We start from the raw sequence: 26,771 nt of genomic DNA, 5'->3' as shown, positions 1-26,771 counted from the left end.
TGGTCAGATTTGCAATTTAAGACTGAGCAATGCTGTTTTACCAAGGAAGAAGCTGAAACCCCAAAATCAATATTATTCAGCCAGCAAATTATAGAAGTGGAAGTTCCAGAAAAGTTTTGAATCCAGCATCATATGACTAATGGGATACCTGAAGATAGAAAAGCATTTAGAACAAATGGATGAGGCTTTAAGTGGATTCCAGCTGGGCATGGTGGTACATGCCTATGATCCTAGTGACTCAGGAGGCTGAGGCAGAGGGATCACAATTTCAAGGCCACCCTTAGAAATTTAGCGAGGCCCTAAGCAACTTAGAACATGTCTAAAACTCAGTTGGCTGAGTGCTTGCCTAGCATGGACAAGGCCCTGAGTTCAATCCCAGCACCACACCTAAGTAAATAAATATATAAATAATAAAAAGGAATCGGATGTAACAGTAGGAAAACACCCTGAGTTCAATCCCTAGGATGATCAAAAGGGGGAAAAAAAGTTCCAGTACTCCCAAAGCCAAGAGCAGAACCTGAGCTGGAGACTTAATCTGCCAAATGTTACTAAAATTTCCTTAACAGGTACTATAATGAAGGCACTATAGATCAATTAGGTTCACCTATAGCAGAATTTATACTCTCAGGCCAATTGATTTAGGATCTAGTGTTCTTTTTCTCCCTCCACAAACCCAGATTTGTAGTAGTGAATGCAGTATAGTGACATGTACTTTTGTTGTTTTCTTAAAGATTCTGAATATATATGCGCGCGCGTGTGTGTGTGTGTGTGTGTGTGTGTGTGTGTGTTTGTTTATTTATTTTTCAGTGCTAGAAATTGAACCTGGAGTTCTGCATATGCTAAACCCACACTGAGTTACACCCACTCAGCCACCTTTGGGTCTTTAATTCAGGCATTTTGTTTTATTCTGCTGGAGATTGAATCCTGAGACCTTTTTTTTTTTTTTTTGAATTTCCAACATTTTTTATTTTTTTAGTTCTCGGCGGACACAACATCTTTGTTGGTATGTGGTGCTGAGGATCGAACCCGGGCCGCACGCATGCCAGACGAGCGCGCTACCGCTTGAGCCACATCCCCAGCCCCTGAATCCTGAGACCTTGCAGGTGCTAGGCAAGCCCTGTAAAACTAACTTAAATTCATTGCCCAGCAGACCTACTTTCAAAGGAAGGAGAAAGCTGTATTATCTAGAGCTGACTGTAACAGGATCATTAGAAATAGTCTGTTTGCCCAGTAAAAGGTGCCCAGTAAAAGAACTGTATTTGCTGGGCTGGAGATATAGTTCAATGTTAGAGCACTTGTCTAGCATGTTCAAGGCCCTGAGTTCCATACTCAATATCCCTGTGTGCCCCCTCCCCAACACACACACACACACACACACACACACACACACACGAATGCTATCACCAGAAGTGGCCCTTTGAACCATGGGTCAAAATAAGCCTTTTTTTAAAAAAAATAATTTAAAAAGATGGTAGCCTCCAGAGAGGTCATGGGTGAGAGATGATCATCTTTTCACTGTATTTCCTTTTATAACTTGAATTTTGTGCCAGCTGTCAGTATTATCTATTTATCCCAAACCAAGGAGACTTTTTATTAAAGAAATTTTCAAATATACACAAAAGTAGAATAGGGTAAATTCTTGGTTACCTATCTTGTATGTATCTTCCCCCATCTTCCCTTCCTCTACCTTTAACCCTTAGGGAGGTTTCAGCACTTCTCTCCCTTCCATTCTAGAGGTGTTCTGCCACTGACTATATCCCAAGCCCTTTTTACTTTTTAGTAAGTCAGGGTCTTAATACATTGCAGAGGCTGGCCTTGGACTTTTGATCTACTTGTCAAGTCTTTGAAAGAATTTAAGAGTTCTGAGAAACTGCAAAAGTTGATTCTGACAAATTTTGCCATTGTTTTTGTTATTTTCATGGATTAGAAGAATTTAGCTGTATTTTCTCAACCTTTCTTGCTGATGTTGGTTGGAATCATTTAAAGCAGATGCCAGAGATCTTACATTACTTATGCATGCTAAACCCACATTATCACTGAGTTAAACGCCCACCAGCTACTTTTGGGTCTTTAATTCAGGCACTTTAGTTGCTTTATACTGCTGGGGATTAAACCCCAAGACCTTGTAGGTTCTTGGCAAGCCCTTCATAACATAACATATGTAAAGTCTTATCTGAGGGCTGGGATGTAGCTCAGTGTAGCATTCGCAAAGCCCTGGGTTCGACCCCCAGTTCCAAAAAAGACGAAAAAAAAAAAAAGAACCCCATCAAAAAAATAAAATTATACAGTCTTATCTGAGCTACATTCCCTAACCCAGTGTATATATGTCTTGTTCATGCAAATTGGAATCACTGCTTTAAATAAAATAAAACTTTATTTGAGCCAAATATGCAAACCAAGGCTGAGGAATATGAACTCAAGTTAACCTGAGTGACATATATTCTTATAAACAATCACTTATGCAGAAAAGGCTGCATAAGTGATTGTTTACAGACAAAGAGCAAGAAACCTGTAATCCCATCTACTTGGGAGGCTGAGGTAAGATGGTTAAATTCAAGATCAGTCTGGGCAATTTGGGGGAATATGTCTCAAATCAATCATTTGTGTTCTATAACTGAAATTGTTATCAATAAGATATGTAAAGTTCTATGTTACTTTTTACACTAAGATACAATCTAAATGTATTTTTAAGTTAATGAGAGCCTAATCTGTATAAAGGTTTTATTGCAAAACACAAAAGTACTTTGCTACTTTTCTACAAAAGGTTAAAGTCTTTCAGTCTTTCTTTAATTCATGTTTTAGATGTGATATTATATTGTGTTAGTTAATATTTTTGTAAACTTGAGCAACAATTTGTGTAGGTTTTATTAAATAATGTCTAAAAAGCAAAGATCAGCTTCAGAACTATAGTACTTAAGGTTTATGAAGAGCCCCACCTTACCTGAGAAAAGGTTCTGTGTCCCATCTCACTACATATGAAAATGACTATGAAAGAAGTAGGCCAGATTTCAGTACATTTAAAGTTTTGTCCAGAAGTGGTTTTTGTCAAGATGACTTGGATCTCAAACAGGGGATATAATGTATAACTCTGCAAAAATTCAAGGTAGCTATTACATGAACTAAATATGTTTTTACTCTTGATAATTTTATTTTGTAGTGTTCTTATAAATGGTCTAAAGATTGCCTGTTAATGTTTTGCAGAGATTTAAGAACACTGATTTAAGAACACACAACCTGGGTTGATTTAAGATAATGAGTTATCACCTACAGGATATAGAGAGAGAGATATTAAAGCCCAGTACTCTTAATAAAAGGTTGTTGAAATTTATTTGCTGGCTGTTTAAGATTAAGTTTTAAAATTAAAGTTAAATTAAAAGGGCCAAGAAAACCAATATTTGCCTCTTGCCCCCTGAGTTAGTCTGAATCCAGGGAGCAGGGGACTTCTCCAAAGAGCTTTGCAACTCTGGGCCACATAACCTCCCGATCAGGGAGATTAATGAACCACTGGAGAACAGAAAGCCAATCAGTGCATTTGCTATGAAGAGGAGGGTCATCAGAGAAGGGAGACATCCCTGATGCTTCCGAGGGAAGCCACATGGTCAAGCAAGACCTGGACCCATCCTAGCGCAAATGGCACTAGCAGAACTGAGAAGCCACTCTCAAATTTCCCCAGGAATGACTCCCATTAAAAACTCAGCTGACTGTTAACAATAGATAGAAACAAAAGTCAGTTTGACTGCTTCATCTTAAACACTTAGCAAAGATAGTTAAAACCAAAACACAGCCATTCCTGGACATTTTAAATACTACTACTACTACTACTACTACTACTACTACTACTAATATTTTAAGGTATACACTTTATGTTAGCCTCCCAAAATAAGTAAGACTGGAGGCTACACAAAAGGATTCTCAGACAGAAATGCCTGATAACTATCAAAAGGAACTGCCAGAGTATTTTTTATTTTAAGGCCTACAGGTATTTCTAACCTACACAGGTAGGCTTGGTGTTTGCTAGTATGATTATCCAGCCCTGAGTAACAAGATTAAAGGTTTCTCTATTAGACACAGGTCATACTAGAAAAAAGATTTTGCAAGATCAGATGACATTAAATTATTAAACTGTATCTTAAGAAAAGGGACATCTATAACCCTAAAAGCTAAATGTTGTATTTACATCCCTGGCAATTCTGGCAATGTGACAAATATCCTTAAAAATTTATATGCTCAGATAGAAGCCATGTCCTCACCAACTTTGTCATGGGAACAATATCTTAGCTCCTGGTTCTCTGTTAATTCCTGGTGGAAAACACTGTTAGTCTCTGTCTTTTGCATCATACTCATTGACATATTCCTGTGCTGTGGCATTTATTGCTGCATCAATCTGGTTCCAGTACTAATGAATTCTTGTTTCTCTTATAGATCACCTATCACTCAAATGGCCCTCCAGCCTATTACTTCTCAATCTGACTTCTATCATGGACCACTCGATAGATCCTATTTTTAAAGGGGACTCCAAACTGCTTGCCCAATATCATCCCCTTTCAGCCTGAAGAAGCCAGAACGATCTTCACCCCCTTTCCTTACAGCAGTAAGGAGTTCCCAAAATTAGAGGGGGGAATGAAGCCAGATTTAAAATTAGGCAGTGTAGTTAGGTAAATCGAGTCTAATATTGAGTGAAATCTAAAATGGAATCTAAAATGGAGGCCATGTTGAGAATGAATTTCCAGAAAAGTTGAGTAACTCTTGAAATGTTAATAAAGTCCCAAGAAAAGCCCAAGGCCCAAAGTACATCCCAAAGAAATGTTAATGAACAGCCCCAGCAGATTTGAAGATAGCGCATCCCAAAGAAGTGTTAATGAAGTCCTTCCTGCCCAGATTACTTCTTTGGCCCACCTGTGTCCCCACCCCTTGGCCTTCCAACCTACATTCCATCACTGAAAGAACTATAAAAAGGGGAAACAACTGCACTTCCACAGATTCCACCTCTTGGGTCCCCTTCTTCTGCTGTCCTTTAATAAACTTCTAATTTCTACGCTGACCTTGCCTCCGTGTGCTTCTCTGGTGTTATTCTTCAACATTGGGGAAGCAAGGACTCGTCACTGGTCAATAGCAGTAACAATGGGATTACAAGCATGTGCCACCTCGCCTGTCTGTATTCTTTACTATAAAAATGAAATTATAAGGGCTGGGGATATAGCTCAGTTACAGTGCTTGCCTCGCATGCACAAGGCCTGGGTTCAATCCCCAGCACCACCACCAAAAAGAAACAAACAAATCATAAACCAGGCAGAGGCTCCGGAGGCTGAGGCAGTAGGATCCAGAGTTCAAAGCCAGCTTCAGGGGCTGGGGATGTGGCTCAAGTGGTAGCGTGCTCGCCTGGAATGTGTGCGGCCCTCAGCACCACATACAAAGATGTGTCTGACGAAAACTAAAAAAATAAATATTAAAATTCTCTCTCTTCTCTCTCTTAAAAAAAAAAAAAAAGCCAGCCTCAGCAAACACAATGTGCTGAGCAACTCAGTGAGACCCTGTCTCTAAATTAAAAATACAAAATAGGGCTCAGCGGTTGAGTGCCTCTGAGTTCAATCCCTGGTACCAAAAAGAGGAAAAAAAGAAAAAGAAATTACACAGGGTGCCTGAGTTAACAGTATCTCATGTTCATCAGCAATTCTTACCTACTGACATCCAGAAATGTGCTGTAGGACTATACCACAATTTACCTATTCAACTATGCAAGGCAATTTGGGTTACCAATTTTTGTTCATTAGGAATTAAGGTGTTATAAATGTTCTTGAACATTCTTTGGTGGGTATACAGAATTTCTAGGTCGCAGGGTGAGCGTTCTTATCTTTAATTAGAACGATGAAATAAGTTTTCCAAAGTGGTTGTACCATAAGGCTGTTTTTCTCACGTGGCCTCCCGAGGAAATAAAGTAATCTGTAGCACAACTGGTATCAGGTAATGCATGAACACTAATTGTGTGCCTGATTCTGCTACATGTTTTCACGGTGAAACACAGGGACACAAAATTAGCAATTTTAAGCGCCTTGCCCATAATTTGACTCTTGGTAGGGCTGGCCAAATAGCTAAGGTATCCATCTCCGAACAAATACCGTCTTCAATTTTTGGAAAACGGAGTGTTTTTGAAAGCATCCGGGCTGGCTTACGACCTGAAACCTATCAGTACTGTGAAGTGCCGCCCCCATCATTCGCCCTCCGGCAACCAGCTCGAACCTCTCAGCCAAACAAAGAAAGCTCACACTAAGCCGCGTGGGTACTCAGCCAGGCCCTGCCCCTCACCTATGCACATGCGTAGCTCCAGCAGTACAGAGACCGCGGCTCAGGCGCACGTGACGTAGTACCGTACGCTCGTGCGTGATGACGTGCGCTCGGTGGTTCATTGGGGAAGATGGCGGCTGCACTTTTGGAGGAGAGGGATTGAGAGGGGAGGAGGAAGGAGACTGGAGAGTAGAAACGTTCCCAACTGTGAAGACGAACGCTTCGCTCGCCGTTAGGAGCTCTGCTCAACGCCAGACGGTGAGTGCAGTGGTGGCGCGGGACCGCTCGCCTGCAGTAGGCGGCAGTACTCTCCGCCATTTTCAGGCTTGGCCGTTGCGTGCTTTGGGGGACTGGAGGGGCTCCGGGGGACAGGTTGGAGGAGCTGGGAGGACCAATATCGGGAGGGCTGATTGGGGCAAGTTTGAACCTTTGGGGCGGGGACTGGAGGCTTAAGGCCGGCGAGGAAAGGAGGGCATGGTGAAACTAAGGCCCTGCCTGGGGACCGGTGGCGATGGAGAAGACGTAGGTAAGGCGGGCATGAATAAGACGTGATGTTTGGAGGAGGGAAGCGCGTTTAAACTGATATTTTGAACGGGACTGGAAGGAGATGGGCCGAGAGTTGAATGGAGTGTGGTTTGAGTCGTTGGTTGATGAAGATTCGGGAGAAGTTAATGTGCAGACTATAAAACAGCGGAAGGTTTAGCCTTGATGTTACTGTGGCTTGGATTCAGTGTTTTTTACAGGGATAAGGGCCCCAGCTTGACAGGCAAAGCCCTGCTTCTTCAGAACGTTTATATTCGTATTTGGTTTGCTTTAGAAAATGCATCCTACGTATGTCCTTTTGGTAACCCCCTCCCTGTCTCTAATTTTAAGTTGCTTTTTGGCAACTTATTTACTCTAAGACCTTAGAAAGCATTCCTGTTTTTGCATTGTTTTGCATTTGAGACAGGGTTTTTCCCTGTGAAGCCCAGGCTGGTCCCAAAACTCGCGATTCTTAGCATCCCGAGTAGCTGGATTATAAGACGCCTCTGTACCGGCTAGCCTGTTTTAAACAAACAAGCAAACAAACAAAAAGAAAACTAAAATAAATGTTGATATTTGGTTGTAACCCTTGTGGTTAGTGGCTCTTCTGGAGTACGGAGAAGGTATGTTGCTAGGGCATTCAGTGGTTATATCTAAATCAAATCAGAGGAGTAGAAAGCTTATCAAGCTGTGTAGTTTCTACACAGATGTCATTAAGCTAACTGTTCAGGAACTTTGGAAGACTGCATAGGAACAAAAAGCTATGCTGAAAGTCACGCTTTTTGGAAGCATAGGTTTTACGTACACTCTGGAGTTCTATTATTTTATGTTTGTGAACGTGGTGTTGTGGTAGATCTATTTAATTCAAGCAAAACTGCTATTGACCGTTAGTTGAAAGAAAACGTTCCCCTGGTGGCATTTTTCTTTTTCAAATCTTAATTGCATTTGACACGCATCTTTCCCTTTTCTTTTGGCACTGGGGATTGAACGCAGGGACATTTAACCACTGGGCTACTTCCCCAGCCCTTTTTACATTTTATTTTGTGACAAGGTATTGCTTTAAGGCCTCCCTAAGTTGCTGAGGATGTCTTTGAATTTGGGATCCTCCTGCCTCAGTTTCTGGAATGGCTGGGATTACCGGTGCACGCCATCTTGCCTGGCTGGACGCCCATCTTTTAAAAGATACTTTTGCACTTTTAACTGGTCTCCTTACTCAATAGAAGATTTGAGTTTGTGCTAAGATTTAAAGTTCCTTATTTAGCCTGTTTTCTAGTAATTTAGGGGAAATTTTAATTTTCTATACTCCTGGGAAGAATTTTGGTGGAAAGAGAGAGGGAGAATTTTTTAATTTTTTTTAAAAAAATTTTTGGGCGGACACAACATCTTTGTATGTGGTGCTGAGGATCGAACCTGGGCCGCTCGCATGCCAGGCGAGCACGCTACCGCTTGAGCCACATCCCCAGCCCCAAAACACAGTTTGTTAAGGAAAAATAAATCGTTATGTGTGAAACTAAAGGTCTAAATTATTTTCTGAAATATTTATTTTTATTTTTAGTTGTAGTTGGACATAATACCTTTGTTTTTAAAATTTATTTATTTTTATGTGGTGCTGAGGATCTAGGCAAGCGCTTTACCTCTGAGCCACAATCCCAGCAATCTTTAGTTCGTGAAAAATACCAAGTTATCAATTTTGCCATTACAGATTTATCTTGAGCTAAACCTTCAACCATATATATATATATACATATATATTTAAAAAATAATTTTTGTAGTTGTAGATACGACATCATGCCTTTATTTTTTATTTTTTAACACTGTGCTAAGGATCAAACTCAGTCCTCAGATACATGCTAGGCAAGCACTTGCCTTTGAGCTACAGCCCCAGCCCCTAACCATATTTTTATTAATGATTTAAGGTGCTTATTCATAGCTCTCTTTGATTAGTAATAAGAAGTCCATGTTCTTTTTATGTTACTTTTGGAGGAAAATGTTGCTTGATTATTGCCAAGCTCAAATTTATTTCAGAATAAGAAAGTAAAGTTGTAAATAAAGCTTTATAACTACAATAGATATTTTAAAAAGTTTTTCACTTATGAATGCATTTATGTAATCTTTTTGAGGTTACTTAGAAAAATATTTGGAATGTTACAAATATTTTTAGGAAAGATAGTATTACTTAGTTGGGAGTCCCCATGTGAGCAATCTTCATTATAAAAATATTTAACTATCATAAATGTTATTTAAACAAGTATGGGTTCCAAACTTAGTTTTCTACAAAACTTTAAGAATTTCATATGTGTTGAAACTTGCTGATAAGAAATGTTTTGTTGAAACAGTTACAAGTTTCTTTGTTGCTGAAATATGTTGTGAGACAAGTTGCCTGATGATAGTTTTAATACTTAGAAGTCTTGTCTTTAGCCAGGTGAGCAGGTGCTTGTCTTAATCCCAGAAGCTGGGGAGGCTGAGGCAGGAGGATTGCAAGTTCAAAGCCAGGCTCCGCAAGGCCCTCCGCTACTTAAGTGAGACCCTGTCTCAAAAATAAAAAGGGCTGGGGATGTGGCTCAGTGTTTGAGTGTCCCTGTACCAAAACCGAAAAGTATTGTCTTTTGTTATTATCAGTGGTTTAGATTTAAAAGTTTGCTCTTGAACATGTGTTTTCTTTGGTGACTTTTCTCTCCCCTTTATAAACTATTTATACTAATTCTAGACATAGAAGCTCTTTAGCACCTGACCCATAGAACATGATTCTTGTAGCTCATAAGCATTTTAATAACTTTCTAGTAGAGTTAACTGATTTCATAAAGTTTTTGTTATGCCTTATTTTCATAATTTGATTGCTTGTAAATCCCCAGTGCTGGGTAGCATTGAAAAAAAGCGTAATGGGGATGGGTTATGGCCCAGTGCCAGAGTGCTTGCCTCGCATGCTTAAGGCACTGGGTTCCAGCCTCAGCACCACATAAAAATAAACAAAATAAAACTTTAAAAGAAAGAAAGAAAAATCTTTAAAAAAAAAGAAAAAAGCATCATGGATTTCAGTAGCAGCCAACTACCTACTTTTTTCTGTTATTCCTATGGATTGAACCCAGGACCTCACCCATGCTAAGTGTGAGATTTACTTGTTGAAATCATTTTCAATTTTTAAACATTAACACAAATATCTTTGAAAACTTATTGACAATTTCTTTAGGTAACATATTCCTTTCTCTGTGTTATGAAAGCCTTTTGAATGTATTTCTTTTCTTTTTTTTGTTTTTGTTTTTTGAATGTATTTCTAATTAATGTGCTTAGTGTGCTTTGACTCTGTTCTTAACTTTGTGAACTTTTTTTTTGGTAGCCAAGGATTTAACGCAGGGGTGCTTTCCACTGAGCTATGTCCCCAACCTTTTTCTTATTTTTTAATTTTTGACCAGGTTTTTGCTAAGATGGTTAGAGCCTTGCTAAATTGCTGAGGCTGGCCTTGAACTTGGAATTCTCCTGCCTCAGCCTCTGGAGTCACTGGGATTACAGCCTCTGTGCCTGGCCTTCATGAACATTTTGAAGTCAGGTATCATAGTGACTTTTATTCTTGTATTTTTTATTTTTAAGGAAGATTGCAGGCTCAGCAACTTAGCAAGGTCCTCAGCTACTTAAGTGAGACCCTGTCATTACAAAAATTGAAGGATGAATGAGTTTTCTATAAAAATTCCCCTTGTGATTCTACAGGGATCCACATTTCAAACTGACCTGGTTTATTTCTGATTTATTGCTGTACTTTGACTTTTGCTTAGGCTAATCCTTGTTAATTGTTTCTTTTCTTTCAGACAATTTATTTATATCTTTTTCATTCTTCAAAATCCAGCTAAATTTCATTGCATTTACTTTTCCTTTATTTTTAACTTGTCTCTTTAGTCTAAGGTCTGTGTAAATGCCTTCTGTAGATTTGTGTTCTTACCAGAGTACTTACCATTTTTAGCTGGTCCTTGAATGGGTTAAATGCAAAACTGTACCTCAGACTGAATTTGTTACTAAAGGCACTTAATCTCTTTTCTGTTTGCTGTCCCACTTAGTAGGATACTTTATTTTTTAAGACAGGGTCTCACTAAATTGCCCAGTTGTCCTTGAACTTGTGATCCTTTTGTGAGCCTCCAGAGTAGCTGGAGCTTCTCCAGAGTAGCATACACCACAATGCCCAGCCATAGTAAGATACTTTCTTTGGGGAGTGGCGGCGGACGACGGACACCTGGGGATTGAACTCAGGCATTCAACCACTGAGCCACATCCCTAGCCCTATTTCCTATTTTATTTAGAGACATGATCTCACGGAGTTGCTTAGTGCTTCCCCATTGTTGAGACTTGCTTTGAACTCTAGATCCTCCTGCCTTAGCCTCCCCAGCTGCTGGGATTACAGGCGAGCACCACTGTGCCTGGCCTAGTAAGATACTTTAAAAAAAATATTTATTTTAGTTGTAGTTGAACGTAATACATTCATTTTACTTATTTGTTTTTATGTGGTTCTGAGGATTGAACCCAGCGCCTCACACATGCTAGGTGAGCGCTCTATCGCTGAGCCACAACCCCAGCCCTAGTAAGATACTTTTAAGGAGCAATTTTTTTCTTTTTTTGTATGTGAAATATTATGGTAACTTTCCAATTTTATGTTATGAAAAATTTCAAACATGTATAAAAATGGATGAATAGTACAATGAACACCCATTACCTTATGTTTATATTTAACTGTTAACTAACATTTAGCTCTTTTGCTTTAATTGTGTATACCACTCCACCCCCATCATTTGAAATTAAATTCAGATATTCTGATTCTTAATTTAAAATCTTAGGAAACATTTCTTTGAGCTAATACTATTTCCTATACATTCATGTATTTTTATTTCAAACCACACTCAAACTAAGAACATACATAATCATAATGTCTTTATCAGGTCTGTGGCAATTAGCACTAAATCTGCAGCATCCCTTTTCAGGCTAGGGCTGCTGGGAATTGAACCCAGGGTCTCCAGTATGCTAATCAGGTGATGTATCATTGAGCTACATCTCCAGCTCATATAGCAACATCTTTTTTTGTGTATGTTTTTCGTTATGGATCGACACAACTTTGTTTATATTTTTATGTAGTGCTGAGATTGAACCCAGTGTCTCACATGCTAACCCCAACCCCCATCTTTTAAAAATATGTTCCAACTGGGTATGGTGAATGACACATGCCTTTAATCCCTGGGAATTGGGAGGCTGAGGCAGGAGGATTGCAAGTTTGAAACAACTTAGTGAGATCTAGTCTCAAAATAAAAAAACTAAAAGGACTGGGGATGTGGCCCAGTGGTTAAGCACCCCTTGGTTCAATCCTCAGTACCAAATAAAAATTTAAAAATGTTCCACATCAGTGGGGCAAGGTGAAGTGCACTTGTAGTCTCAGCTACTCAAAAGCTAAGGCAGAAGATGACTGAACCTAGGAATTTGTGGGCAGCATGGTGTGATGCTGTTTCTTTAAAAAAAAAAAAGAGCAAGAGAAGGGGGGGGTGTCTCTTGAATTTTCCTAGGCAGGCTTGGAACTTGTGATCTTCCTGCCTCAGCCTTATGAGTAGCTGAGATGATGATATAGAAAGGTTTGTTAAATTTAGCTCAGATGTTTTTAGCATTAAAAACTTACAGAGGATGAAGCTCAGATTTAAAGTGTTTGACTAGCCCGTATAAGGCCCTGGGTTCAATGCCTAGTACCACAAAAACAAACAAACAAACTTTCCACAAACAATGAAAACCTTATAGGTAGCTAGATGTGATGGCTCACACCCGTAATCTCACCTACTCAGGCATTTGGCTCAATGGTAGCATGTCCCTTTGTTCGATCCCCAGTGCCACCACAAAGAAAAAAAGCCTTCACAGGTGATGATATGCAATTTCCTGATGTAATGCAATTTACATTGCATTACATCAGGAAAGATAGAATGTCAAGTTCAACGTCTAGTGATCCCTTAAAAGGTGGCTAGGAATGCCAGTATTTATAGGGCTAAATTTACTTGGTTAGTGTGGTGGCCACCAGTTTTCTTCATTGAACAAGTAGATTTTCCCCTTTGCAATTATACTTGATGTGTAGAGTGATAACACTGGCATCATACGAATACCCTGTTCCTCACATTTTTCACCTAATGTCTGATGATTGTTGGCTGAGCCATTTATGTCATTGGGGGTTTTCTAATTCTGTTATTTGCATACTTATTAGCAGTTTTTTTTTTTTTTTTTTTGCAAAGTAGCTTTTGGGCCTGGGGGCATAACTCAGTTGTAGGCTGAAGTCTTAATGTAGAGAACAAAAACAAAACAAAAAACAACAAAAACACATGAAAGCAGGGAAAGTTTTCTTTTTCTTTGGCAGTGCCCTGGATTCAACTCAGTTCTGCATATACTAGGCAAGTGGTTTATTACTGAGCCACGTCCCCAGATCTCACTCTACATGTGTGTGTTTTTTGTTTTTATTTTATTTTTTGGTACTGGAGATTGAATCTAGGGGCGCTTTACAACTGAGCTACATCTGCATTCCTGTTTTATTTTTATTTTTTTGGTACTGGGGATTGAACTCAGGGGTACTCCACCACAGAGCCACATCCCTGGCCCTACTTTGTATTTTATTTTGAGACAGGGTCTTGTTAGACCAGGACGCAAGAAAAGACCACTGACTCCAATTAAAATCAAATTAAAGCAAGCTTATTATTTCCACCGGCCGGGCTGCCTTTCCCTCCCAAAACGGCCGGAACAAAACAGCTGCCCCACCTTTCCTACAGCCCAGCTTTATAGCCCAGAAAGTTACACAAAAGGGGGGTTACAGATAACAGAACTCTGACAAGCATCACACTAATGGTAGTTTACATTTTTTTTTTTTTTTTTTTTTGCTGGCCCCAACATCAGAATTTATGAAGACCATTAGAGCCTCAGAGAGGGTCGTTGTCTGGCCAGGGAAGGCCAATATTTATGAGGTGTCACTAAAGTTTCAGAGAGGGCTGCTATCTGGTCAGAGAGCCAGGCATGGGTGAGTTCAAGGCATGGGCAGGCATTCCAAGCAGGTTCAGAATTTGCAGTAATTTATAGTAAAGCCGAAATTAGCTTTTCATGGCTTTGTGGCAAGATGGCTCCCAATTTTAATAAAAGATCAGGTTGGGTCTATCAGTCTCACTGAATTGCTTAGGGCCTCATAGTTCCTGAGGCTGGCTTTGAACTCCTGATTCTCCTACCTTAGCCCCCCAAGCCGCTGTGTTTTATTTTTTGAGACAGAGTAATGCTAAGTTTCCTAGGCTGGCTTTGAAGTTATGATCTTCCTGTCACAGACTTCAAGTCTCTGGAACTACAGGTGTGCACTGCCATGGGTATATTCTTGATATGAAGCCCTTACCACATATATGATTTATGTATATTTTTTCCCATTTTGTAGGTTGCCTTTCACTATGTTGTGTCATTTGATGCACAAGCTTTTCTTTCTTTTTTGAGATTGGCTCTTACTATGTTTCCCAGGCTGGCCTGGAACTTCTGGACTAGAGTGATCCTTCTAACTTAGCCTTTTCAATAGCTGGGACTATAGCATGCACCACTACACCTTGGTGATGCACAGGTTTTTAAGTTTGAGATGCTCACGTGTGTATGACCCCTGGTTTTTTTAGCTTCATAATGTGTCAAAGAAATCATTCCATATCAGTTTTGAACTCCTCCTCCTTTTTAAAAAAATTACAACAGCTTTACCTTTGAGGAACTGCATTTTATCAATGTAACATAGTCTGTCGCCTCAGCTCCTATAATGATTCAAATAGAATGTATTTGAAGGTGAAAAGGAGACTTATTGTGCCAACAGGCATAAATGGGCATAAACTCTGAGTTCTAGAGGCTGATCATATAATCTCAGTGGTGAAGCAGGTACTTAGTATGCATGAGACCCAGGGTTCAGTTACTAGCATTTAAAAAAAAAAGTGTTCTTGAGCAAATTTATTTATTTATTATTTTTTAATATTTATTTTTTAGTTATAGGTGGACACAATATCTGTATTTTATATTTATTTGGTGCTGAGGATTGAACCCAGTGCCTCATGAATGCTAGGCGAGCACTGTATCTCTGTGCCACAACCCCAGCTCTTGAGCAGATTTAGACATAGTCACTCAACTATTAATGGAACTCCTCCTGTCTCCCCTGGAGATTTACCACTAGGCTATACTCCAGTCCTCCTTATTTTTGTCTTTTAAGACAGGGTCTTACTAAGTTGCTGAGGTTGGCCTTAATCTTTGGTTCAAGAACTTTTTAAAGATTTTTAGGGCTAGGGTGTTTTCAGAGAAGGGGGGACTTCACTTAGGACAAGCAGGGTTCTTGGCATTCATGATGGGAAAGAATTTCAATATATATCAGTAGAGTCACAGATTTATTTTAAAAATCAAGTAATATGCATTCAGGGGAGAATGCAGACTACCTGGAGGGTGAGAGACATATTTGGGGTTCCTGGCTTTTCTTTTAAAGTATACTTTATGAGGACTGGACATGAGAAGGTTTGTAGGGATGATATCAGTGTAGTGATCTCAGCATGACTTAACAGTTTTCAGAATCCATTATCTGGTTAGTAGATAACATTGGAAAGTTCTCAAAATTATAGGTATATCAAAATATTGTATCTCTTCTTTGCTTAATCTACTTATTGGTGGACTGATTAACAGTGCAAAAGGTAATTAATAATGCTGAGAGCCACAGCCGAATCTGAATGGCCCCTGGCATTTTGCCAGAAGTAATGGTTGAGAGGTGAGCCATTAAGATGATGATAATTAAGTTAAGCTGTGTATAATTGCTGTGACTGGATGATGCTGGATTGAAACAGGCTGTGTATTCAATTGTATATAGACCCCTGCTGTCCGCCTGGCCTACTACTTTGGAGTTCTCCCGGGGATTCCTGGGAAGTTCCTATTGGTTGGTTGGTGAAGTTCCCCTCCCGTTGGTTGTGGTGTTCCTGAAATGCTGCGTGGGTGGCTTTCAGGGATTTCAGAAATAAAGTTTGTTCCTGCTTGAGTGGCTTGTGATTTGTGCCCAGCCAGACTGCGGCATAACATAAGTCAGTGAATATATGGTAACATACATGATATATGCTGAATATATGGTAATATGTGAGTAACAAGCCTGGGAGAGAGACTGGCTTAGGAAATGATAGCCTTGGAAAAGTATGCTGAACTTTAAATTAAAATTGTTTAATTGACTTGGGTTGTGACTCAGTGGAAGAACACTTACCTAGTATGTGCGAGGCACTGGGTTCAATTCTCAGTACCAAATATAAATAAATGAATAAAATAAAGGTTCATCAACATCTAAAAAATATTGTAAAAAATTGTATTTCCTTGTGTTGTCTTATGACTCCTTTCTACCTGGTTTTTATTTCTTCTATTCTACCCGAAGAGCATGTGCTTATGTAGGAGACCCTGGGTCAATCCCAACACCGAAAAAAAAGTTATGGTAAAACACACACGCATGACAGCTTCTGATCATTGTTCTTTTCAACATATAAAATACACCCCCCGCCCCCGTTTTTGGGTATTGGGGATTGAATTTTTTTTTTTTTTTAAGAGAGAGTGAGAGAGGAGAGAGAGAGAGAGAGAATTTTTTTTTTTTTAATATTTATTTTTCAGTTCTCGGCGGACACAACATCTTTGTTGGTATGTGGTGCTGAGGATCGAACCGGGCCGCACGCATGCCAGGCGAGCGCGCTACTGCTTGAGCCACATCCCCAGCCCTGGGGATTGAATTTAAGGGCATTGAGCCACATCCCCAGCCCTATTTTGTATTTCATTTAGAGACAGGGTCTCACTGAGTTGCTTAGCACCTTGCTTTTGCCAAGGTTGGCTTTTAACTCATGGTCTTCCTGTCTTAGCCTCCAGAGACTGGGAATACAGGTACGTGATACCGTGCCTAATTTAGCTCCTGGTTGTAAGAATGCAGATGTGAAGCAAGGCAGTGGAGCACTCCTGTAATCCCAGTTGCTTGGGAGGCTGAGGCAGGAGGATCCCAAAGTTCAAAGCCAGTCTCAGCAATTTAGCAAGGCCGTATGCAACTTAGTAAGATCCTGACTCAAAATAAATAAAAAGGGCTGACAGTGTGGCTCATTGGTTTAAGTGCCCCTGGGGTTCAATCTTTAGTACCAAAAAGGGAGTGCAGATATGATTTGCTGTTTTCTTTTCATAACTTAACTTTTTTTTATAGACCTCTTTTTCCAGGTGGGTTTCAAACCCTATTTTGATAACTGCATCTGTTTTTGTTTTATAATAAACTTCCTCTAAACCAGCACAGTGACTCATGCCTATAATCTCCGTGGTTTGGGAGGCTGAGCAGGAGGCTCACTCTCGAGTTCAAAGCCAGCCTCTGCAACTTAGTGAGGCATTAAGCAACTCAGTGAGACCCTGTTTCTAAATAAAATAAAAAATAGGGCTGGAGATGTGGCACAGTGGTTGAGTGCCCCTGGGTTTAATCCCTGGGGACCTCTAAAAATTAGTAAAAAGAAACTTCTCATTTAAAAATTTTTACATAGTAGTATTTCATCGGTACAGATGTTAGTTGGGGTTGGGGTTGTGGCTCAGTGGCAGAGCGTTTACCTTGCATGTGTGAGGTACTGGGTTGGATTCTCAGCACCACATAAAAATAAATAAAGGTATTGTGTCGGGTTCTGGGTGATATAGCTCAGTTTATAGAGTGCTTGCCTCACATGCACAAAGCCCTGGTTCAATTCCCAGCACCACACAAAACAAAACAAAACAAAAAAGAAAAAGGTATTGCGTCTATCTACAGCTAAAAAAAAATTAAAAAAGAAAAAAAGCTAGATATTGTCTAGGTGCCATGACACATGCCTGCGATCCCAACTACTTGGAAAGATGAGACAGGAGGATAGTAAAGTTGAGGCCAGCCTGGGCAACTTAGACCCTGCCTCAGAATAAGTAAGCCTGGCAATGTGGCTCAGTGGTAGAGCACCCCTGGGTTCAATCCTCATTATCCTGACCCAAGGGGGAAAAAAAACCCAAAGCAAAACCGAATTAGATATTGAAGGTTCTGATGGTTTTACTAAAGACCTTTAACCAGTTACTTGTGGAAATTCTCTGTACACAATCATAGTTGTTTTTCAGTAGAAGGAGGAAGTTTCTGTTAAGTAGGATGCCTAAAAAGAGCTTTAACAAAATTTCAGTTTCATATATAACAGTAGACTCAAACTAATTTTGCATCAGGTCAAATACAGTTTTAAAAAAATAAGCTTTATGAGTTCTTGAACTGAGTTCAAGTAGTTGCACCGAGACATTTGAATTTTTCTTTTTTTCCCTTGTTTACATTACTGGGGATTGAACCCAGGGGTGCTCTAGCACTGAGTTTTATCCCTAGCCTTTTTGTTTTCATTTTTTGGTTTTTACCAATTAATTAATGCTGCTTTGAACACGAGTGTACAAGCTTTTATGTGGATATGATGCTTTTTATTCTCCTGAGAATATTTCTAGGAGTAAAATTGTTGGATCACATGGCAATTCTTTAACATTTGAAGAAATTTCAGCCTGTTTTCCCAAGAGGCTGCACCATTTTGCATTCCTACCAGTCGTGTATGAGGGCTCCAATTTGTTTATAAAATCCTGGGTTGAAGGGATACTCCTGCTTCATCCCCTTGAGTACCTGGGACTACAGATAAGTGTTCCAGTGCACCTGACTTTCATTATGGTTTGTTTATTTATGTATATAGTTTAGAGATTGAACTTGAGGCTTTCTGCATGCTAGCACTTGTTTATATATGTCTATATGATGGTAAGCTGTACCTCAACATTCATGGTTTTGATTTGTGTTTTCCTAACAACTAATGGTGATGAACATCTTTTTCATATGTTTATTGGCATTTGTTTATCTTTTTAGACAAGTAACTTTAGACCTTTTGCCCTTTAATTATTGTCCTTTAATTATTGAGTTGTAAGAGTTTATTCCATATTTTCAAGTCTCTTATCAAATATATGATTGCAGATATATTCTGTCATTTGTGGATTCTTTTTGCTTGCTTGCTTCTTTTTCCTCTCTTTTTTTCCGGTGTTGTGTAGTGTAATGAACCCAGGCCCTTGAGCATGCTGGAGTTTAAGCTCTAACACTGAGCTATACTTTTTTCACCTTTTTATTGGTCATTGAAGTATAAAATTATAATTTTTGTAATGTTTGTATTATCTTTTTAAGAATTGTTGATTGGGGCTGCGCGCTCGCCTGGCATGTGTGCGGCCCAGGTTGGATCCTCAGCACCACATACAAAGATGTTGTGTCCGCTGAAAACTAAAATAAATAAATAAATAAATAAATTCTCTCTCCCTCTCACTCTCTCTTAAAAAAAAAAAAAGAATTGTTGATTGTACCTTTGGTGTCATGGAAGGCAGATTTGCTATATTTAATTCAGTTTACAATTGATTGCACAGTTGATTTTTGCAGTCAGGAATGTGGATTGTTGGTTATGGATAAAAATATGAGTTCCCCCCCCCTTTTTTTTTTTCTGTCATTGGGAATCTAACCTAGGGCCTAATAATATAGGCCCATGCTAGGCAAGCACTCTACCATGGACCTATATCCTCAGCCCCTAAATATAAATGTGAATTTGACTTTTTGACTAGAAGGCTATAGTGAGTTTGATTTTGTGGTTAGAAAGCTGTAGGCTTTAGTTTTTGGCTCTAATGAAAGGAATTTTCAATAACCATACTAAACCCTAACTAAGGTCAAGAAAAACGTAATGACATGATTTAATGGTGAGGTTTTGTTTTACGTTATTTAAAAATATTTGGTTGACATTGCATAAGTGTTCTTTAAAAATATTTTTTCAGTTGTTAATGTACTTTATTTTGTTTATTTGTATGTAGTGCAGAGAAGTGAACCCAGTGCTTCACGTGTGCTAGGCAAGCACTGTACCACTGAGCCACAGTCCCAGCCTACATTGTTCTTTTGATAGCAAGACAGATTTTTTTTTGGTCACTAACTGGGATTGAACCCAGGGATGCAGTACCACTGAGCTATGTGTCTAGTCCTTTTTTAAAAAAAATTTTTAAAATTTATTTATTTATTTATTTTAAATAACTATCCTTTAGAGCATTAAATTTTTTTTCTACAGTTTTAATCATCTTTTTTAAAGAGAGGGTGAGAGAGAGAGGGAGGGAGAGAATTTTTTAACATTTATTTTTTAGTTCTCGGCGGACACAACATCTTTGTTTGTATGTGGTGCTGAGGATAGAACCCGGGCCGCCCGCATGCCAGGCGAGCACGCTACTGCTTGATCTACTGCTTGAGCCACATCCCCAGCCCTAGTCCTTTTTATTTTTGAGACAGGGTCTCAAGAAGTTGCTGAGGCAGGCCTCAAATTTGAGATATGTCTAGCCTTAGCCTCATGAGTACATGGGATTATAGATGTGCCACTGTTCCCTTTTAAGACTTTTTAGAAGGGAATTATCCAATTGTTATGAAAAGTATATGTCATGAGGTAGTTAAAAGGCACCATGGGGTTGGGGTGTAGCTATCTGTACAGCCAAACTTAAGACCTTGAGTTTGATCCTGTACACTGCCCAAAACAAAAAAACGAAACAACAACAACAACAAAAAACCCAACAAGTATTCTGAAGAATTAGATTTTTAGGTCAATGTGGATAATAGAACTAGAAACTGAGAAATACTGTCTATCGCTTGATCTCTTGTGGTACTGTGGATGGAACCTAGGTCTTTATTCATTTATTAAAGCCACTACTGAAGTGCCTTCTGGTTTCCATACTTGCTTTATTTTAAGATTGTGGTAAGTATATATAACATAAAATTTTAAATTTTAACCATTTTTCACTATAGATCAGTAGTGTTAATCACATTCACTTTGTTATGCAGTCTGTAGAACTCCTTTGCAACACCGAAACTCTTATTATTAAACAGGAGCTCCTAGCCTTTGACAGTTTCCATTCTACTTTTTTGACTGTTCTAGGAATCTCAAGAGGAATGATAACCTTTTGTGACTGGCTTATTTTATTTAAGTTTAATATCTTATTTTACTGGCTTATTAGTTTAATATCCTTTTGTGACTGGCTTATTTTACTTAGTTTAATATGTTTAAGGTTCATCATCAATGTTGTAGCATGTGTCATTTCCTTTTTGGTACCAGGGATTGAACCTAGGGTTGCTTAACCACTGAGCCATGTCTCCAGCACGCATCTCCTCCCCCTTTAATATTTATTTTCTAGTTGTAGGTGGACACACAATATCTTTATTTCATCTTTATGTGGTGCTGAGGATTGAACCCAGTGCCTCATAGGTGCTAGGTGAACACTTTACCACTGAGCCAGAACTCTAGCCTCCCAGTCCCCTTTTTGTATTTTATTTAGAGACAGGGTCTTGCTGAGTTGCTTAGGGCCTTGCTAAGTTGCTGAAGCTGGCTTTGAACTCAAAGCTACCTGTCCCAGCCTCCTAAATTGCTAGGATTACAGGCATGTGCCACTATGCCTGGCAGTCATAATTTCCTTTTTAAGGCTGAATAATATACCACTGTATGTATGTCATTTTTTTTTTATATTGGGAATTAAACCCAGAGGTGCTTTACACATTGAGCTACATTCCCACCCCATTTTATTTTTTATTTTTAATTAGCATCTCACCAAGTTGCTTAGGGCCTTGCTAAGTTACTGGGGCTGGTCTTGAACTTGCCATCCTTCTGTCTCAGCCTCTGGAGTCTCTGGGGCATGGACTATCATGCCTGGCATTATGACTTTTTCTTTACCCATTCACCTGTAAGTGTATATTTACATTTAGTTAGTTTGCTATTTTAGTTATTTTGAATAATGCTGTGAAAATGCATGTGAAAATACCTTGTGGTGTATCCCCATTTTCAGTTCTTCTAATATATGTTGAGAATTCTGTGGCATTTTGTACATACTTTGTCTCTTGCCATAGCATGTTATAAATATTTGCATGTCTGAAGATTTTAAGCAAAGATATAGTGGTGGGAAGCTTCAGGGGTAAAGAAATTTAATCAGTTCCCCTGAGGGTTACTGTTTCCTCTCAAATTACCCTAGTGTCAACTTTAGTAGGACTGCTTGTGAACAAGCTAGTGGCTTTCATCAAGGACAGAGTTCAGATGATGGTTCTGTGTACCCACTATCAAACTCAGGAGAATCCTACCAAGATGGGGCCTGGGGCTGGGGATGTGGCTTAAGCGGTAGCTCCCTTGCCTGGCATGTGTGCGGCCTGGGTTCGATCCTCAGCACCACATACAAAACAAAGATGTTGTGTCCGCCGATAACTAAAGAATAAATATTAAAATTCTCTCTCTCTCTCTCTCTCCCTCCTCCCCTCTCTCCCCGCCTCTCCCCCCCTCTCTCCCTCCCTCTCTCCCTCTCTCTTTAAAAAAAAAAAAAGATGGGGCCTGCCCATATAGACCCCCAACTGATGGAACCATTATTGGTCCCCAAGTTTCTAGACAAAGGGGGGAATGAGAAACTGATGTGACTCCATTTTTGAAAATAAATAAATAACAGTAAGTTCTATCTCAATGCCTGTCCTAAGGAAGGGGAGGCAAGACCCTTGTCCTTGGAAAAACCCACAGATCCTTTCTAGGCAGATAAGCCACCCTGCTGAGTTGTTTGTCTGAAAAAAGAAAAAAAAAATATAATCAAGCTGTGTGTTGGTGGTATTTGTCTGTAATCCCAGAAATTTGCAAGACAGGCATGAGGATTGGAGTTCCAGCCAACCTGGGCAATTTAGTGAGACCCTGTCTCAAAAAAAAAAAAAAAAAAAATCCAAACCACTCCTGGAACTAAAAGTGATTATAATGGTTTCAGAATACAAGGTAAATATATGGGGCTGGGGATGTGGCTCAAGCGGTAGCGTACTCGCCTGGCATGCATGCAGCCCGGGTTCGATCTTCAGCACCACATACAAACAAAGATGTTGTGTCCGCCCATAACTAAAATAAATAAATAAATATTAAAAAATTCTCTCTCTCTTTCTCCCTCTCTCACTCTCTTTAAAAAAAATAGGTAAATATATAAGTCAATTTCTTATATATCAGCAGCAGACAATTGTGGTTTAAAACACAGTGCCATCTACATTGACATAAAAAAATACTTTAGATGTAAATTTAGCAAAATGTGTACAAGAAAACTACACAAAGAAGATCTAAATAAATGGAGTAATTTTTAATATACATGGATAGGAAGATTCAGTGTCAAAATAGTAGTGCTTCCCAACTTATCTGTAGATTTTCATCCCAAACAGCATCCCTGTAAATTGTTTTGTAGATGTTGATAAACAAAGTTCCTTTACTTAGATAAGCATGGTCAATGCCTACTAAATAAATAGTTAGATACTCAACAGGATTCTTAGATATTATACAAATATATGAACAGTTTTTAGACATAAAGTTGAATGAATAGTACAGTTAACATTATGTACTTTCCTCCTAGATTCATCATTAGTTACAATTTTGCTGCATTTGCTTTTTCTCTGTATTAGTTAGAGCTGCTATAATGAAATAACACAAACTGAGTAGTTTAAATAAGGGACATTTATAAGGAACATCTAGTACAATTTGTCTGATAGTGCTAGAGGTGTTTGAGAATTGCAGGGACATGTTTTCTCTGAAGGGAGAAAAAGAAGGATTAGTTTTAGACTTGTCTAAAAGGATTAGTTTTTGAATCATTTGATAATCCTGTCTTGAGCTATCAATTTTTGGTAGGTATTGATGATATGTTAGGTTTTATTTATTTTGTTTATTTTTGCCTTTCTCCGGTGTCGGAAGTGGTGGAGTACTGGAGATTGAACCGAGGGGAACTTAGCTATATCCACAGACTATTTTTTTTTTTTTAAGTTTTTGAGACAGGGTCTTGCCAGGTTGCTGAAACTGATCTTGATTTGGTAATCATCAGCCTCCCAATCCCTGGTATTACAAGTGTGTGTCACTGTGCTTGGCTCCCCAGTCCCTTTTTATTTTGAGAGAAGGTCTTGTGATATTGCCCAGTCTGGCATTAGCCTTCCTAATAGCTGGGATTACCTTGTATACCATTGGGACCAGCTCAATTCAAAGGCTTTTTAATTCTGTAGTTAGTTTTCCACTAGTTCTAGGACTGTGACTCAAGTGATGCTACTGAACATATACTCCACGGATATTAGTATCACCTTTGGAATATCTTAGGAATGTATCTTTTCAGGTCTTCCTTAAGGTCTGCTAAATAAAGTCTTTAGAGATGAGACCCAGGAATCATAGTTTAACTACCTCTCAGGTGATTCTTAAGTGCATTAGTTTGAGGTACACTAGTTTGAGAAGAACTGCAGACTCCTGCCCCACCCCACTTTATTTAGTCCATTCTAAACTGGAAGTTTGCTATAAATAATTTACCAGTTTCACTTTTGTTTTTAAGAGACCCTTTATTTTTTATGTAAGTTAGATAATAGATCTTGTCTTTACATCTCTTTTTTTTTTACATCTCTTCTGAGAACAGATTCTTAAAAGAACTTTGAAGATTTTGTTTTTCTTTTTATGTTTTTTTTTTAACGAGAGAGGAGAGAGAGAGAGAATTTTTAATATTTATTTTTTAGTTCTCGACGGACACAACATCTTTGTTGGTATGTGGTGCTGAGGATCAAACCCGGGCTGCACACATGCCAGGCTACCGCTTGAGCCACATCCCCAGCCCTCTTTTTATGTTTTTTGAGCTAGAGATTGAACCCAGCACTTTGTGTCTGTATGTACATGCTCTACCATTGAGCTACTCTGCCCTAGCTTCCTCCCCTTTCTTTAAATAAAAGATCTCTTGTACTTCTTAGTTTCATAGTTATAATTTTCATTTTGCTGATGTATCTGGATTCAGAAGCAGAAGCAGACTATTCTGTTTTCTGTTTAGTTTATCATTTAAGCCTATCCATCCAAATTCTGGGTATTGGATAATATTTAAGTAAATGAATTACTATTGCTTTTCTTGTCTTGCATTTTTTAGACTTGCCCATTGGAGAAGTATTGCAAATAAGTCTTAGTGCTTCTTAGACCTGACTTGGGACTAGTTGAAACTGTCGTTTGCTGTTTTATCCAACAGTGGTAATACATAAGTCTTTTTTTTTTTTTTTTTTTTTAATTTTTGGATACTGGAGCTTGAAGTCAGGGATACTTCGACCACTGAGCCACATCCCCAGCCCTGGTTTGTATTTTATTTAGAGACAGGGTCTCTCTGAGTTGCCTAGCGGCTCTCTTTTGCTGAGGCTGGCTTTGAACTCGCTATCCTCCTCCCTCAGCCTCCCTAGTCTCCAGGATTACAGGCGTGTGCCACTGTGCCTGGCAAGTCATGTTTTTTTTGTTTTGTTTCTTGAGATGGCATCGTCTGTGTTTTGCCTAGGCTGGTCTTGTACTTGTGGGTTCAAGTGTTCTTTCTGTTTCAGTCTCCCTGAGTAGTTGGGTCTGTAGGTGTGCTCAGGCCTCCTTCCCCCCCCCCCCTTTCTCCCTCCCTCTCCCTCTCCCTCTCTCTTTTGGCTCTGGGGATTGAATTCAGGGGCACTTAACAACTGAGTCACACCTCCAGCCCTATTTTCTGTTTTATTTAGAGACAGAGTCTGACTGAGTTGTTTAGCACTTCTCTTTTGCTGAGGCTGGCTTTGAACTCTGTCTCAGCCTCCTGGAGCCGCTGGGATTACAGCTCCTCTCTTGCTCTTGTTCTTACTTTTTTTTTTTTTTTGAGCTGGTGGGGGTCAAACCCAGAAGTGTGTGGTCCCACTGAACTACACACTTAACCCCATCTCCTTTTTTAAAATATTTTTTTTAGTTGTAGATGGGCACAATACCTTTATTTATTTGCTCTTATTTACCTACCCAGTGCCTCATGCATGCTGAGCATGACTCAGGCCCCTGCATGTCACACCTCTTGATGGACTGATAAGTTTGTTTCTTTCACTAATTGTTATGTTTGTTCAAGAGTGTATGAACTATATCTCAAACATACTCTGTATTTTAATTAGATTATCCTGAAATACTTTTATTGATTTGGTTAAAAACCTTAGCTTATTCCTTGTCATGTAGAAGCACAAACATTGCTATTCTGTCAGCAAATATTGTGTCTGTTGGACTCTCCACCATATAATTACTGTTCTTCTCTTTGTAATTAAATTAATAAGTATTGTGGGGGAGGTACTTGGGAACTGTGTTCTTAAACTTTTGCCCACTTATTTTTTATTTTTTTGGTATGGGGGATTGAACCTAGGGACCCTTAGCCACTGAGCCACATCCCCAGCCCTTTTTTTGTATTTTGTTTAGAGACAGTGTCTTACTGAGTTGCTTTGGGCCTCACTAAGTTGCTGAGGCTGCTTTTAAACTTGGTATCTTCCTGCCTCAGCCTATAGATGTACAGGCATACACCACTGTGCTCAGCTGCCCTATAATCTTAACATTAATTGGATGAGCCTGCTTGCAGCAATTTTTGAGTATTCCAAGGATGATTTCTGTTAGCATATATTTTAAAACACGTTTGTAAAAATTTTAATGTTTGCTAGGATCTGTGCGAGGCGTGGGGAAATATAGATTCAAAACATTCAATTTCTGCTGATAGGGATTTTATAGTTTCGACAAAAGTCATAGTTTTTACCAGTGTGATACTGCTTTGCTAGGATTTTACATGCTATAATTAAGGCTTATTTATAAGCAGTTTTACAAAGACATGAATTTTGTAAAACTGCTTATAAATAAGCCTTAATTTACAAAAATAATTCGGAATTTTGTTATAAGACTGTACCAACAAAGGATAGTAGGGATATGTGACAAGGTTAGTTTTAGAAATTTTTTGGGTTTTGTTTTGCAATGCTAGGTATCCAACCCAGGGCCTCATGCATGTCAGTCAAGTGCTTTACAATTGAGTTACTACATCCCTACTCCTGAAAAAGTTCTATTTATTTATTTGGCATTGGGGATTGAACCCAGGGGTGCTAAATCACTGAGCCACATCCCCAGGCCTTTTTC

The 26,771-nt window shown here is 39.1% G+C and overlaps 1 protein-coding gene across 11 annotated transcripts in view; it reads left to right on the top strand.

Annotated features, from left to right (window-relative positions):
- Positions 1-6,378: 6,378 nt before the first annotated feature.
- Wdr33 (WD repeat domain 33) overlaps positions 6,379-26,771 on the top strand; it is a 109,937-nt gene continuing 89,544 nt past the window's right edge. For 10 of the 11 annotated variants that reach the window (XM_013363947.4, XM_005315867.3, XM_078017275.1 and 7 more), the window contains exon 1: positions 6,379-6,540. The gene's annotated coding sequence lies outside the window, so the exon portion shown is untranslated. Of the gene's footprint in view, positions 6,541-6,716; positions 6,809-26,771 lie in introns of those variants that run through there. The other variant, XM_040294207.2, reaches the window with a different exon arrangement.

This window comes from Ictidomys tridecemlineatus, chromosome 7, assembly GCF_052094955.1.
Source record: "Ictidomys tridecemlineatus isolate mIctTri1 chromosome 7, mIctTri1.hap1, whole genome shotgun sequence".
Taxonomy (NCBI): Eukaryota; Metazoa; Chordata; class Mammalia; order Rodentia; family Sciuridae; genus Ictidomys; species Ictidomys tridecemlineatus.
Note: the sequence above shows the minus strand (reverse complement) of the source record. Positions and strands in the feature narration are given on the sequence as shown.